Raw genomic sequence first — 10,930 nt, forward strand, 5'->3', positions numbered from 1 at the left:
GGAATAGGTGGCGTGCGAGGAAGAGAGGCTGCGGAGGACCGGCACGGAGGAGAGGACCGGCGCGGACTTGGACGTCGGAGAAGACCGGTACGCGTGGTGGCTCGGAGAAGAGAGAGGGAGAGAGGGAGCGAGGTCGCAGAGGGAGGGAGAGAGGGAGGGAGAGTCGCAGAGAGAGAGAGAGAGGGAGGGAGAGTGGTAGAGGGAGAGAGAGAGGGAGGGAGAGTCGCAGAGAGAGAGAGAGAGAGAGAGAGAGAGAGAGAGGTTGTTGGGTGTTGGGGCTGTTGTGAAGAAAATGAAGAAGACGCAGCTTTAAAAACTAACACTAGTAATCAGGTGCGACAAGTCGCACCTGATACTCAAATAGGTGCGACTAGTCGCACCTGAAAGTAAAAAAAAAAAAAAAAAAAAAATACCACGTCAGACAAATGAAAAAAATGAGGGGGAGAAGTTGAGCGCTTATTTTTTTTTAAGACTTTCAGGTGCGACTAGTCGCACCTGAAAGTTTTCAAAACTATTGGGTGCGACTAGTCGCACCCAATACCACTTAAAATCAGCGAAATTTTTTTCATTTTTGGAGGCCTTTGGGTGCGACAAGTCGCACCTGTTGCCCATTTAGGTGCGACTTGTCGCACTTAATGCCCCTCCGCACCAGAAAGGCTTATTTGTAGTAGTGTCGCCAAATTCCGCCGTTCATCTCGCCGCTGCGAAATCTCACTGCTCATTTCGCCGTCGGAAATATCCTTTGTTGCGTCCTTCTCTCTTGGTCGGCGTGTCTCTCTATCAGTCCTCGTCCTTTGCTCTCTCTCCATCCTGAATTCTTTCATCAAGGTATGTTCCTATAACTCATTTTCATGAAATATTTGTGTTATTTGTATGATTTTATTGTAATTAGAACTAATAGAGTAAAGTATGCTAAATTGGGGTTTTTGTTTAATTTTTTAAGCCGAAATTATGTTGGAGATGAGTTTTGTTTTTTAAATTATTGTCAATTTACTTCGGATTTGACATATTAGTGTTGAAGTTGAGTTTGATTTTGTGTTTAATTGGAGTTGAGAGTGATTTTGATGTTTGTGATGTTTATATGGTTGAAGTTGTGAACAATTCTTGTGTTTGTGTTTATATGGTTAAATTGAGTTTAATTTTTTATTCATGTAGTAATGAAGTAGAAGTTAAAAATGAAGTGTGATTGTTTGATATTATGGCTGAATTGAGTATATATGTATATGTGTTTGAAAATGATTTGTCAATTAGGTGAAAAATGGCCCCAAAAAAAGCCGCCCCTAGCTCTTATAGGTCGTTGGCCCAAAAAGGGAAAACGAGCTCGTGAATCGTCACCCGAACCACAAGTGAACTATAATGCACGGCTATTCACTAGCAGGAAGGCCGAAGACCGTTATGACATCATCGTTAACCGTAGTCTGATCCTCGAGCGAGGGTTAAAGTTGACTGTAACCTCGGGAATAGGAGCACAAATGCACAACACCATTGAAGGAAATTCATGGAGGAAATTTTGTTCCACACCCGAGCACAAAGCAAATGTCACTCTTATGTACGAATTCTACGCGAACTTCCCGACAGCGTGGAAGTTGTGGTGACGGTTCGGGGTGTGAGGTTCAATTCAGTGTCGGAGCCATCAACGCCTTGCTTGAAACACCGGACGTGGAATACGAAAACGAGGGTTATCGACAGTGGTTGAGAAATCCTAATTACGAAGATATGATGAGTTTGTTGCTGATTCCAGAAAAGAACTGGGTCATGGACAGGGGATCCAGACATCTTCTCCGTGAGTCACTGAACAGGTTTGATTCCTTTTTTTTTTTGTTATTTTGGTTTATACCTTGCATGTGTTTTAAATATAGTATTTATTTAACAGGGTCGTAAAAACTTGGTGCTATTTTATTTGCGCTCATCTATTTCCGATTAAGCACTTCACCCGTCTCAACGAGGATCATGCCCATGTCTTGTACTGTGTCATGCGTGGTGAATCTATCAACGTCGGTCGATTCATCCATAACTGGATGAGGAGAATTGACTATAGTAATAAGAAATTTGGTTTTTCCATATCCGTCGATCATCATGGCATATGTCTTAAAGCTGGTGTTGCAGGCAAAAAGCAAGACGTAATCAGAAAGCCGATGGAGCCAATTACTAATAAGATGGTCAAACGATACAAAATTAAAGTATCGGAAGAGGAAGAAGAGGAAGAACCGACACTCAACGAGCCCGTATTGTGCTTACAAGCACCTCCAGGCTACGATCCCGCCACCCAAGCATACATCGCTCATTGCTCTCACTATCTTGTCGGTGGGTATCAGCACACCCAGGAATACATGCACCGACAGGGCAATATGGTACCACGGCATGCGAGCAAATGAACAAACTCATTTCTCGTTGGGACATTAACCTAGACAATCAGGTTAAGTTTCCTCCGTATCTTCAATACTCCTACTATCTGTACCAAGCACCACAATGACCATCGCATATGGCACCTCCTCAGTATCCGGCACCGCCACCACCACCACCACCTCCACCACCGGCAAATGAAGACGACGACGACACCAACGCGAACGAGTGTACTACGGTTTTTTATGTCTTATGTGAGACTTGGTTAATGTCTTATCTTTATTATCTATATTTTTATGTGTTAAAGACTTAAAATATTTATGTTTTTGTCCTTTTTTTTTCTTTGTGATTGTATGAGACAAGTTTGTTTATTTTTATGTGTTTTTTTTATGTTTTGTTTATCAACTTGATTGTATGAGACAAGTATTATGAATATGAGTGTTTTCATTTTTTACTTATGGATATTGATTTAAATGTTAAAAACAGGGTAACTTAACGTGTATTAGGTTAAAAAATGGCATTAAAAGTAATATATATGCAATTTCGCCGCAGCCGTGCTTCAATTCGAACGCAGCAAAGGTATTTGGCCGCAGCGAAACTTAGGAAACGCCGCGGCGAAATGAATTACAGAGAGCATGTTTTCTAGGAAATAATTTCGACACGGCCAATGTAGACCTCCACCGCAGCCGTGCTCCAAGTTGGCGGCGGCAAAAGTAATTGGCCGCAGCGACAATTGTACAACAACGCGGCAAAATGACTTACAGAGTTCAAGTTTTCTGGGAAATAATTTCGCCGTGGCGGGGCTTTACGTTTGCTGTGGCTAGATACTTTTCCCGCAGCCAACCTAGACCTACACCGCGGCGAAAATGAGTTCGTAGGAAAAAAATTTATGAGAAGTCATTGTTGTCGGTCGTTTTCGGAAAACCCGAGACGCCAAGAAGGCACGTCGCTCAAAGGGCCGATGGTCAGGCCGGAGGTCCTGAAGAGCGGCAAGTCTTCAAGCCTTCGCCCAAACTCTTGACTCTTTGAGTCGAGCCTAGCCCCTCGAGTTGAGACTTGAGTCGGCTCCCCGAGTTGAGCTTCGCTCCTTGGGTTGAGCCTTGAGTCAGTCTCCTCGAGTCGAGCTTCGCTCCTCGAGTTGAGCCTTGAGTCAGTCTCCTCGAGTCGAGCTTTGCTCCTCGAGTCGAGTCACTCTCGTCAAATGGAAACCTTCATATTTCATGTGGCAAGAATGGTATTCAAAGGCTCGCAAGAGCCCGACGAAACGGGCCGTGCGCCGCGCGCGCAGCCGCGCCGGCCAACCAAGCACAGCAGCCTGCGCGCCGCGCCAGACAGGCCGCGCGCTGCGTCAGGCAGACCGCGCGCCGCGCCAAGACGCGCCCGCGCCGCGCGCTCCATGCGCCGCGCATCCTGCGCCGCGTCCAAAGACCCGCGCGCCGCGCTAGATGACCCGCGCGCCGCGCGTTGTGCGCCGCTCTTTGTGCGCCGCGCGCGCCGTGCGCCTCCAATTAATGCCACGCGCGTTCCTAGTCCCACATGGACGAAAAAGGAGCCTCCTAAGGCCCCCAAACACCTATAAATACCCCCTCCCATTGAGGGGAAAGCCATCCCATTCTTTCTCAAGGAACTTGAGACTTCTCTCTGCTTCTCTGGATGCCATCCTTGGCAAGAAATCGCCTACGCGTCCGGCATTTCCGACCAGGAATCGCCTACGCGTCCGGAATCTCCGCCACAACAAGGAACTCTTGACTTAGAGTCTTCCACGTCTCCAAAAGAGAGAAAACACACATTCTCTCTCGCATACGCGATCTCCGAAGTCCTGAGACGCCGCCGAGGACTCCTCGAGCCCCGTCTCCTTCGTCGAGCACGCTTCTCCACCAAGGCTCCGCGCCTCACACAGTGTCCTACACGCTTGAACTACGTTCTGACATGATCCCACACACGGGTACGTAGGGAGCCGACACCCAAGGCACGGTCACTCCCCCTCATCACCCCCTACCTCTCCCGAGAGGCGGGTTGATAGGAGAAAACCCTAGCTCGAGACTATCGGGTTCCCACTCTTGGCCCGGGTGCGATCACTTGGTCCGGCCTTGGATCGAACCGCCCGAGGTTTTAAATAGTTGTTCATTTTCGTGCGACAACATTTTGGCGCTAGAAGGAGGGGACTTCCCGACCTATTCAGCCCGAAATCCCTTCTGTTCATCTTCTTCTTTTCTTCTGCGAACTCAACCTTCTCGAACTTGAGAAACGATGAGTAACCAACCACCTGTACCTTCTGAGGGCGTGAACAACCCCGAAAACGTCGCTGGGACCAAGAAATACTTCTTGCGCTCCCGAGCTCATGGTGACGAAGAGTCGCTCCACGAAGAGAGCTCGACCCGCTCACCGTCTCCATCTCCTGATAGCAGGGACAACCGCATCATGGAGCTGGAGGAGAGTATCCGCCAACTAAAGGCGAAGAACGCGAGGTACCACAGCCGACTGGCTGCGAAGCGACCCGCGCATGACACAATAACCCTCAACAGGGATCCTCAGAACCTCAACGAGGAAAGCCGTGACCGCGACCCTAATTACGAGGGTACTGGCGATTCGGAGGGTATCGAGACTTCTCTCACGAAGGACGGGGAACCCCCCGCCGTGTTTGAAGCCGGTCCTTCGAATCCCCTACCCCGGAAAGGCGACGCACCGGCTGCTTCTCAAGAGGGAAACTCCCGACGCTCGGCCTTCGACCGACTAGGTCAAAGGGAGAATGTTACGGAGAGTCAGGGCACGCGGAGAGCGCGCCGTCGCAGACGAAGCCCGCGTCTCCGTATGTCCAGCCCTGATCTTAGGGACCATCTCACTGCTCAGCACATCAAGCGTGGCGATGACCTAAGAGAGCGACTAAGCTCTCGGCCAAACGTCCCCGTAGCAGCCCCAACTAACGGGAACCGCCGCACGGGTCAAGGGTCAAATGAAAGACGACCGGTGACTCCTCCCGAACAGGGAGTTACTCCGACTACCGGTCTCGATGTGATCACAATGATCCACAATCTTCGAAATGAAGTACGAGATCTCCGAGAACACGGAATAGGCGGAAGTGCCTATGGGGTCGTTGAGGAGAAGTCCTCGCCCTTCACGGCTCAGATATTGGCCGATGTATGTACGGGAAATTTCAAACTCCCGAACCTCGCTCCATACAATGGAAAAGCAGATCCTGCTTACCACATCCAGCACTATGAAACCTGGATGACGATGCAGGGTGTCACTCCCGGCGCTATGTGCCAAGCTTTTAGTCTTACCCTCGCCGGACCCGGCTTCGAGTGGTTCAAAAACTTAAGGCCGGGAAGCATCCGCTCGTTCAAAGACCTGAAGGACATGTTCCTAGCACGGTTCGCTACGTCTATGGTCCAAAAGAAGACCAAGATGTACCTGTGGTCAATCAGGCAAGAGGATGGCGAGTCTCTTAGACGATACCTCGCCCGATTCACTGAAGAATCGAATAAGGTCGACCGCTTTGACGACAAAGACGCAATCACTGCCATCACTGAAGGCTTGCGCACAAGTGACTTCCTTAAGTCCATCGTCGGCCGTGTCCCTTCTACCATGGCCGAGTTAATGTCTCGAGCCAAGACCTTCATGGGAGTCGAAGATTACCTCGATGGTCGCAAGGGCAATGATCAAAGCCCTCACCACCGAGACGAGCCTAGCAACGAGCAAGGAAACTCCCGTAAAAGGCGAAACAGAGGAGGTCAGACTTTTAATAGACGACCTCCGATGCCCCAGAAGCCGCGACTTGCGGAAGACTTTAAGGGCTACTCGTCGTTCACACCGTTGAACACAACGCCGGAGCAAATCCTAGCTTTAGCGCGTGACAAGTTCACTCCCCCGGCTCCAATGAACAAAGATCCCGCGACTCGCGATAGATCTAAATATTGCGAGTTCCATCAGGAATACGGTCATTTGACCTCTGAATGCTATAATCTTAAAAGGCAGATCGAGGCATTGATCCAACGGGGTGAGCTAAAAGAATTTGTGTTACGCATGATTAGCGCTGCGGGCCCCACCTCGAACAGACCACAGTCTGGCAGGGGAGGAGGAACAGCCGCTTCTGCTGACCGAACCACGGCTACTGCCAATGCCAATCCACAACTCCACGTTGTAACCACCATATTGGGAGGTCCACAAGATGGAGATTCGGCCCGACAACGGAAAAAATTCCTAAGGGCCGTGGCTCAAGAAGACGCTGCTATGCACGTCAACCTCACGTATGAAGAACCTCCGTCCGTGCCTCACGAGACGATGCATTTCACCATCAAAGAGGCCAAGCGAGTTGTGCATCCGCACAATGACGCAATTGTGCTCAAAGCCCAAGTAGCTAATAACTTGGTGAAAAGAGTTCTCATCGACAACGGCAGTGCTGCCGACATAATCTTCAAATCCACCCTAGAGCGCATGAAGCTCGGGGGGCTACGCCCAACTCCGACCCAAACGCCTCTATTCGGGTTCACTGGGGAGAGAGTCATGACCGAAGGCATCATCGATCTACCGGTCACCTTCGGAACTCCCGGAGGCATTGAAGTCGTTCACATGGTCCCATTCCTAGTGGTCGACCAAGAGTCCCCCTACAACGTAATCGTTGGGCGACCCACGTTGAACCGGCTAAGGGCAATCACTTCAACATACCACCTACTGGTGAAGTTCCCTACCAAGGATGGAATCGGCATCATGGCTGGAGATCAATCCCAAGCCAGAATATGCTACATCCAGGGAATCGATGGAAAAACTGCTAGAAAGACGGTTAACACAATCTCCCAGCTCAGAGATAGCGTCGAGTCGACCAAGGTCCTCCGCGAAGTCCATGAAGACACCTGCATGACACCCAAGTGCAAGATAACGGCGTCTTCATCAGGGACCCCACAGAGTCTACCAGGTCATACATGGACGAGACACCGATCTATCGCCTGTGGAATGCGGAACACTTGAAGAGAGTACTACCACTAGCCAGCGCTCCCCCCATTTTATTTCTTTGCTTTCTAAACATTCAATAAGGCCTACGAACCAACGTTTTAGGATTTTAAATTTTTTGCAATATTAATAAAGTTCGATGTTTTTCTTTTAAAATCCACTTTATCAAAGATTTTTAATCATCAGGATTACACTTGTAAACCCAAAACTCGGGGGGCTAGTGCCATAGGCAATGGTAAGTACGCTCAAAATTCTCTAGAAAGTACGCTCCACAAAAAGAAAGCACGCTCCATCAAAGCAAAACACCCGAACACAAAACGGGAACAAGCGTGCACGTAAGACGCCTCCGTGGCGCGCCATAAGCCATCCCCGAGATGCAGGCTAAAGACGCCTCCGCGGCGCGCCGTAAGCCATCCCCGAGATGCAAGCTAAGACGTCTCCGCGGCGCGCCATAAGCCATCCCAGAGATGCAGGCTAAAGACGGCCCCGCGGCGCGCCCAAGAGACATCCCCGAGATGCAGGCTAAAGATGCCCCCGCGGCGCGCCCAAGAGACATCCCCGAGATGCAGGCTAAAGACGCCCCCGCGGCGCGCCCAAGAGACATCCCCGAGATGCAGGCTAAAGACGCCTTCGCGGCGCGCCATAAGCCATCCCCGAGATGCAGGCTAAAGACGCCCCCGCGGCGCGCCCAAGAGACATCCCCGAGATGCAGGCTAAAGACGCCCCCGCGGCGCGCCCAAGAGACATCCCCGAGATGCAGGCTAAAGACGCCCCCGCGGCGCGCCCAAGAGACATCCCCGCGATGCAGGCTAAAGACGCCCCCGTGGCGCGCCCAAGAGACATCCCCGAGATGCAGGCTAAAGACGCCCCTGCGGCGCGCCCAAGAGACATCCCCGAGATGCAGGCTAAAGACGCCTCCGCGGCGCGCCCAAGAGACATCCCCGAGATGCAGGCTAAAGCCGTCCCTCGCGACGCACCAAAGACGCCTACATGGCGCACGTAAGACGCGTAAAGGCGCAGCCCGTAAGACGCCTACATGGCGCAACCTAAGACGCCTACATGGCGCACGTAAGACGCGTAAAGGCGCAGCCTGTAAGACGCCTACATGGCGCAACCTAAGACGCCTACATGGCGCAACCTAAGACGCCTACATGGCGCACGTAAGACGCGTAAAGGCGCAGCCCGTAAGACGCCTACATGGCGCAACCTAAGACGCCTACATGGCGCACTTAAGACGCCTACATGGCGCACGTAAGACGCCTACATGGTGCAACCTAAGACGCCTACATGGCGCACTTAAGACGCCTACATTGCGCAGCCTAAGACACCTAAACGACGCACAAAACCGTCTCTCGCAACGCGCTCTGAGTCGCCACGAGGTGTTGCATATGATGACTAAATCGCAACGCACCTGAACCGCCGTACGAGGCGCAGTTCATGCCATCTTCGCCATCGCCAACTAAACACGATCACCGTGGGAGAATCCCCGTTCCATGCAAGTTAATTGAAGCTGCTCGCAGAAACTCGCGAGCCCCGCCTCTGAGCAAGAACCTCGCTCAGCCTGAACTAGCTAAGACTTCGCTCCTCGAGTCGAGTCATGCTCCTCGAGTCAAGTCACTCTCCTCGAGTCGAGCTTCGCTCCCCGAGTCAAGTAATTCCCTTTGAGTCGAGCCTCGCTCCTTGAGTTGAGTCATTCTCCTCGAGTCGAGCCTTGCTCCTCAAATCGCACCATTCTCCTCGAGTCGAACTTCGCTCCTCGAGTCGAGTCATTCTCCTCGAGTCAAGCTTCGCTCCTCGAGTCGAGTCATTCCCCTTGAGTCGAGCCTCGCTCCCCGAGTCGAGTCACTCTCCTCGAGTCGAGCCTTGCTCCTCAAATCGAACCATTCTCCTCGAGTCGAACTTCGCTCCTCGAGTTGAGCCATTCTCCTCGAGTCGAGCTCTGCTCCTCGAGACGAGTCATCCTCCTCGAGTCGAGCTTCGCTCCTCGAGTTGAGCCATTCTCCTCGAGTCGAGCTCTGCTCCTCGAGACGAGTCATCCTCCTCGAGTCGAGCTTCGCTCCTTGAGTTGAGCCATTCTCCTTGAGTCGAGCATCGCTCCTTAAAGTCGAGCCGCTCTCCTTGAATCGAGCCTTGCTCCTCGAGTCAGGACATCCTCCTCAAGTCGAGTCACGCCCTCCTCGAGTCGAGCCATGCTCCTCGAGTCGAGTCACTCTCCTCGAGTCATCCCCCTCGAGTCGAGCATCACCCCTCTCATCAAGTCATTCTCCCCGAGTTGAGTCTTGCTCCTCGAATTGAGTCATACACCTCGAGTCGAGCATCGCTCCTCGAGTAGAGTCATATTCCTTAATGTCCAGCCAGTCTCCTTGAGTCGAGTCTAGCCCCTCGAGTTGAGACTTGAGTCGGCTCCCCGAGTCGAGCCTAGCCCCTCGAGTTGAGACTCGAGTCGGCTCCCCGAGTTGAGCTTCGCTCCTTGAGTTGAGACTTGATTCAGTCTCCTCAAGTCGAGCTTCGCTCCTCGAGTCGAGCTTCGCTCCTCGAATCGAGCCTTGAGTCAGTCTCCTCGAGTCGAGTCCCACTCCTCGAACAAACGCCTGGAGCGACCTGAAGAACAGGTCAGCCAAGGTAGAGACCCGCGCTCGCGCCTGGGGAATAAGGGCCGATCTTCCGAACGCAGACGAAGAAGCGTCACCAAGGCGGGAATGGCGGATGCCCCGTGAGGCCGACTTATGCTTGATGCGTGGTCAAACTTTTAGCGTTTATCCCCGAGCAGTCGAAGCCCTCCGGTGCGGCAGAGCCTTCCACCAGGTGCCGCTCCGTCTTCTCGAAGCATCAGCCCGCAGCATCAACCTCCGTCTTCGAGACCTCGGAATGAGCACGCCTTTGCAAAATGCAAAAGTGCAGTCGCCTTCCAAGCTGGCCGAGACGGAAGCCATGATCTTCCCCTAATAGGTCACGATTACACAATCGTCACCCTGCTAGTCACCGTCGAGTCCCATGGACTCCGGGTTGATGATATCATCAAACAAAACGCCATCGAAGATAGACTTGGGCATGACCTCGCCCAAAGATCAATAAGCCGCGACACGCCGGCACGCCTCTACATAAATGCACGCCCTACTTGTGCACGCATATCCCCATTGCTCCGGGGCTAGAGCGACGGACGCCAACGCGTTTGCCTCGCCCACGTCGAGCTACGTCTCCTATCCGCTTGGATCCTCCTCCACGTGTCGATCACACACTCGTGTCGACAAAGATGGAAAAGCGAGAAAGAGCACTTACAATTGTGAGAGTATTCTTTATAATCACAAAGGCTTCGCAACACTGAAGCCCTGGGAAGCATATTTTCCTCAAACACCCGGCGAAAACAACTAAAAGTTCACCGCCCGGGGCCTCCCGAGCAATGAACTTGGGGGGCTAATGTTGTCGGTCGTTTTCGGAAAACCCGAGACGCCAAGAAGGCACGTCGCTCAAAGGGCCGATGGTCAGGCCGGAGGTCCTGAAGAGCGGCAAGTCTTCAAGCCTTCGCCCAAACTCTTGACTCTTTGAGTCGAGCCTAGCCCCTCGAGTTGAGACTTGAGTCGGCTCCCCGAGTTGAGCTTCGCTCCTTGGGTTGAGCCTTGAGTCAGTCTCCTCGAGTCGA

This window comes from Urtica dioica, chromosome 10 (genome assembly GCF_054948205.1).
Source record: "Urtica dioica subsp. dioica isolate 48M chromosome 10, U.dioica_male_clone48M_v1_H2, whole genome shotgun sequence".
In the NCBI taxonomy this organism is placed as follows: Eukaryota; Viridiplantae; Streptophyta; class Magnoliopsida; order Rosales; family Urticaceae; genus Urtica; species Urtica dioica.